Source organism: Rhinolophus hipposideros, assembly GCF_964194185.1.
Source record: "Rhinolophus hipposideros genome assembly, chromosome: 12".
In the NCBI taxonomy this organism is placed as follows: Eukaryota; Metazoa; Chordata; class Mammalia; order Chiroptera; family Rhinolophidae; genus Rhinolophus; species Rhinolophus hipposideros.
Window position 1 is genome coordinate 17,860,775 of NC_138058.1, and position 5,953 is coordinate 17,866,727.

At 40.5% G+C, this 5,953-nt stretch overlaps 1 pseudogene across 1 annotated transcript; it reads right to left on the bottom strand.

Moving 5' to 3' along the window:
* Nucleotides 1-4,348: 4,348 nt before the first annotated feature.
* On the bottom strand, nucleotides 4,349-5,621 carry LOC308505769 (metastasis-associated protein MTA3-like; annotated as a pseudogene). The gene has a single exon. The product of its transcript is annotated as a metastasis-associated protein MTA3-like (transcript).
* Between the last annotated feature and the right edge of the window lie 332 nt (nucleotides 5,622-5,953).

A 5,953-nucleotide genomic window follows, 5' to 3' on the forward strand; every position in this document is an offset into this window, starting at 1 on the left:
GCAGGGTCTCAGCTCCCACTCCCCGCCAAAGAACGCAGGACACGGTAAGGCCAAAAAGGAACACCCATGGAGCCATAAGTAGGGGAGTCCAACCAATATATTCTCGCTGGCGGCTGGGCTGGAGACACAGGAAGCAGGATCTACATAATCTGCCTAACAGCAGTCCGTGCTCGCCAGCCACCATCTTCTTGCTAGCCCCCATTCCTTCTTGCTAGCCCCCATTCCTTCTTGCTAGCGTAGCCACAGCAGTTATATCAGTGGCCAATGGCCTACGGGTTACAGCTGACGGCCAACTAGCCACACATCTGATCACAGTTGATGGCCATTTACTACCCGAGCCAGCACCTTTCTATGTGAGGCCGAGAGCCTAGAAACTGTTTTTTGGGGTTTTGTCCACACAACGACACCATATAAAAATAGTTCCACCTTTGGTGGCCACCTGGTAGAAGCAGTGCTGAATCCTTTCCCCCTTTCTCCACTCCCCATTCCCTCATTAGGCTTATTTCCCTTTGTAGCTACCCTGGATTCCCCTGTAACCCCCAGTCACTCACTCTAATCACTGTTCCTGCTCCTCAACCTATTGCCACACTGTTTCTGAGTCCAAGATTTCCCAGGGAGTTTAAGCGGAGCTGGAGGAAAGAGCACACCGTGCCAGTCAACCTCACTGAGATAAAATGATGTGGTTGGTGGCTGAGAATGGGGCTAAACAGGTTCGTGCTGAAATAGCAATGGATGCTATTTGTTTGAGCTGAAGCAAAGAATTTGATGAAGTGTCTCATGAAGTTTCACATATAAAATTGGTTCAAATTGTTTGGAAAAAGAACATTGTCAAACTGAGAATTGGCAAGGGCCTGAGAGGCAAAAACAAAGAGCTTCAGCCTGAAATGTGTGAGTTCACAAACACCTAAGCTTATGGCTTGTGTAAATTGGTGGAGGATGGGATAAAGGTTTTCTTTCTTTCTTTCCTTTCCTTTTTTTTTTCTTTAGCAGTGATGAAGAGAAGAGAATGGAAATTATATTTATTACATTCCAATATTTCAAGGAACATAATGTGTCTCCACAAATTTCTCTCCATCTCTGACCCTTCCCTATTAAAAACATAATCATTATTTTCATGCAGACCAATACCAAAGTCATTGAAATGCATGAGGAATGTAGATACGATTAGACCAAATCCAGAATGTAAATGTAGCTGTTTCTCTCCACATCACCATATTAGGTACTTGCTTTTGTCAGATATTCAAAATTCTTATTGTAGTATTTCACTAATACAGTTTCTAAAACTGCTTTCTCCCTCCAAATTGTCCCATAACATGACTCTGTGTTCCTTATATCCTTTTTAGGCTTATAGATTTGGTTGTCCAACCAAATTCATTCCCACCATCTCCCTCTAGCCAGCTTCCAACACCTCGTCACTCTACTATTGCCCACTTTAAACTCAGGACAATTTCCCAAGCTCTATCTTCACTGTCTCTGCTGGTAAGAAGTAGCACATAAGTCTACCTGGATGAAGGCACAAGATTTGTCTAGAACCACAGTTCTCAAATGCTAGTGAATGTCTGAATTATATGGAGAGCTTGTTCTAACACTCTGACTCCATCCCAGAGCTCTGATTCAGGATTTCTAGCGCGGAGAATAATAATTTGCATTTCTACCAAATTTCTAGATGATGCTAATCTCTGGTCTGGAGACCACATTTGCAAAAAGAACAGACTACTTCCCATGTAAGATCTCTAGTAATAAATCCCAGTTTCTAGTTCCAGCCTGTCCTCCTGCGAAGCACTTGGACTCCGTCCACCACATACTATGTATTAGTTGCACCAAACTACCTTTGAATCTCCAGCGATGCCTTTTCTTCCTGCTGTCTCTGCACGTGCTGATTCCTTTTGTCTGCCTGACAAACTAGCTTGTGAGCATTGGTTTACATAGACAATGTCACCTTTCCTATAAAGCATTCTCACTTTCCCTGAAAGTATTAGGCACTTCATTGTCTAGAGGTCTTGCATTTACATTTGTTAGGACACTTATTCCATTGTGCTGTAATTGCTTTCTTGCTTGTCTTTCTCTAGGAAGGGAGTATATATTCCTTGAGTGTGCTGACAAGGATGGCTTAATTGTCAACATACAATCCCACAGCATCTTGCAAAGAACCTGGCACATGTTATATTTTCTTCTTAATAAATGATTCCTCCCTTATGTCACTTCACCCCAGGTGAGCTCTGTGAGATAGATCTTTTTTGTCTCTTCCTAATGCTTCCACAAAACTTAAACTTACCAATGCATTATATTAGCACTAGTTACAGGAGGCGAAGGTTTTTTTCATATCCTTGAAAATCCTGTTAGAAGCAGTATCTTAGCTTCATTCTGTGTAGAGTCAAGTTTAAAATAATGACATGCTATGCTTTATTATAAGAAGAAAAATGAACTTAACATCTGACATATCCTATTGCTTACTTTTTAGGTTTGGAGATATTGCTTACAATTAATTTCTCATGAATCTTCAAAACAATTTACAAAATGAGTGCTATTATTAGTTCCATATTACAGATGGAGGAAAAGAGATATTAAATATGTTTTTCAATTTCATCCAGATTGTAAATGGTAGTTGTTGATTTTAGCTGTGGCAGTCTAATTTTGGTACCATGGGTTTAAGTACTGTAGAAATATGTTTACAAACAAACTCTTGCAGATTAATATTATTTCAATATTATCAAGATTCCTAAAACAATTCTCGAATTTAAAGCAGATTTCTCTTAAGAAATAATTTGCCCTACACTTTGTATGAGAGAGATGAGTTATCCACTGTTGCCATGCAGCAGCTTAACTGTTTGTCTCCTTGTACCTGCCCCCAAAGAAAGGAGAGTCTGTAAGATGGATCCTTTCAGGGACTTTGCTAAATCTTTGTGTTTGCACCTTATGTCTCAGTGTTTGGTCCCAATGGCTGGTCAGCCAAGGATGGGTACTACGACTTTCCACGTGGAAAGCAACCTAAGACAGGCGCAGTCGAGTGGGGACCAACAGGAAAACCCACAGGGTTCACATAGGTGGGCACAGCCTCCCACCTTCCCCAGGCTAAGAAAAGCCTCTGCCTCTGTGGCTGCATTCCTTTCCAAAACCTGCAAGGGAAGTGATTCAGTGATGTGCTCTCCATCTATTCATATGCATATAGGTTTTGTCCCTTGGGGAAGTTGAGATTTATGGTGCAGCTGCCTGCAGGCAGGTGATTGGCTTGAATCAGTTTCCTATTATGGTGTATGGAATTCATAGATCTTGAGATTGACAAGCTTTATCTCCTTTGGTTCCCGACCTAACTAATAAAAGCTAATGCGCAGGCCCAATTTGGCACTCCAGCCCAGACCATGAGGCTGCATGTCCCTTGGCCCCGTTTAACTCTATTCATGGCTATTGTCTTTTCTTAACCCTGTGCTGCCCTCCTCGCTCCCCACAACTCTCGTTGTGCTGGACCCGACAATCTAGTGTATATTATGGAGTGTATATTATGGAGTTTTTTGGTAGGTCTCAAGAAATTTGAGTGGTGGCCCAGTGTGACATATCTGTGAGGCAGGTCTAAGTTGACAATTTTTTTTGAGTAGAATTTTCAGTTTAGTTGGAGTAACTGGAGAAGACAATTCCTCCTTTACTACAAGAACCCAAAAATAGATAAAGGAAGTTCTGTACAACCGAAAATAGATTTTGTGTTTTAGAAGATGCTGGAAGTCGTAAACTAGACTGAATGGGTGCAATGGGGCATAGACTAGTTAGTATGAGAGGGTGCTAGAAGATAGGAGCATCAAATGGAAAATATCCCAGTACAAGATGATCTTGATTGGGACACAGGGGCACACAGAGTTAATCCACAAATTGTATTTACTCACAACAAAATTAGAGGTCAACCTTTATGTCCTGGTGATGATTTTTACTACATCATTGCATATTTGTTATTTGTGTTCTTCTCTTACACCAATTAACAAATAGCTCGATTCTGTCTCATCCCATCAATATTTCAAAAAAGTGGCAACATGGGCTGCTTTCATGTAATCAAAATTATCTTTTTTAGAAGATTTCATCTTTGTTCAGTTAAGCTCATCCCTATAAACATTTGGAGAGTGACTACAATGTGTGAGAGTAGGAACCAGGTACTTGTGGCTGATATGTGAGTCAATAAGACTCAGTTTCACTTTTTTTTTTTTTTTTTACACAGAACTTATGTTTATCGCAAACAAAAACAAAACAAACGAAAAGAGAGAGAGAGATAATGGTTAGAAGCACAAGACCTACATTTCAGAATTTAAAAGCATCTTACAATCTGTCCTAATGCTAGTGTGATTAATAAGAACAAAAAGCCATTTCACTGCTCCAGCTGGAGGGCATTTTTGCAGACCTGACAGGCAGATTTTGTGAAATATATAGTATGAGGGGAGAAAGCTTGGCCGGGCTTCATGCAGACTTTGGGCTCCCAGTGTTTAAAACTGGCATCCCCTGCCTGGCCTAGAGAGACATGTAGCTTCTAACACTGGGGTCCTCTGTACTTGGAATGGGAGATAACTTTTCTTCTGACTGGGTGGGCATTTTCAGGCCTCCATATATTTTCCTATAGAACCAACAGGTTGTACATAATCTACACTGAATATTAGGTGGGCCCTAAGCATACCATTGATGAGCCTGTGTAGCATAGCAGCTTTCACAGGTTTGCTCTAAGAAGGGACCATGTGGCTGGAATATGGTCCCCATGGATGCGTTCATAGCTCCAGGTTTGCCATTGCTGGAGGCTATGGTTGGGATTTGGTTTGTGAATTGGGATATGCATACACTTGCTTCAGTTTACTCTCAGCTTGAGTTGCTTTGAGACGTTTCTGCTGTGCATATCTGTTAATAGTTTTCCATATGTAATAATATTTAGTGGAGCTAATCAATGATTTCCAAGGGAGAAAATCTTGACATATATCGTTGAAGTCGACCATATTTTTCTAGTGCCTCTTCAAATAAACTAGCTTCAGAGGCTGACCATTTTCCATTTCATCTCTGCATAAACAGGTTCTCCAAGCTGCACTAGGACACTAATTGCACTGCTCAAATCATAGCAGTGCCAATACAATGTATCCAGAACATGAAACAAGGTGATGTCTCCAGAAGCTGCAGCTGCCCTCACATGCAAACCAGGCTGCTTTACAGAACTGCTGCAATCAGTTGCTCAAGTGAATGTCCCAAAAGCATGTTACAACTAAAAACTGGTCAATCTGTCGATCTGTAAGTGGGCTATTTGGGTCCCAAATTTTAACTGGCAATTTTGACTATTCCTTCTCAACTAATTCTCCTTCGAAGAGCATTTCTGGAATGTCTTCTTGATATCTAGTTTCCACTCTGATATCACCTTTGTCAGCTCATAGTGCTTTCACTGAGAGGTCATAAACCAATGAGTAGAAAGAGGTATCTTCTTTATCAAGATCTAACAATACTGTCTGTCTCATTTGGAAGGGCAACACTGCATTTTTCCCTGATATGTGTTGCAGGCAGAGATGCATATTGCTGTGACAAAAAAAAAAAAAAAAGCTCCCTAGCAGACAAGTTGGCCTCAGTTGTTGTTTCTTCCTCAATTTCTTTAGCAGCTTGTCGGCAAGCATTATAAGCATACTGGAAATATCTTGTCATCTATAAAAGCACACTACTTTTTTTTTCTGATTTTAAAATTTTATTATAATATTATTCAAACACATAAACCTAAAACTAGAAATCAGTTATTTACACTTGCAGGCCTTATTCAACAAACACATGGATCAAATAAAAACACAGTGGGAGTTCATAGTATTCCTTTAACATGACAGTGTTTGCTGACACTAAATCACTGATGTTGAATTTAATACCAAAACGATGAGCCTTCAGATAGAACTCAACAAGACTGCAACTGGTAACATGAAGCAAAAATAGTATGCTTAAAAGGTATGGGTTGCTGGAG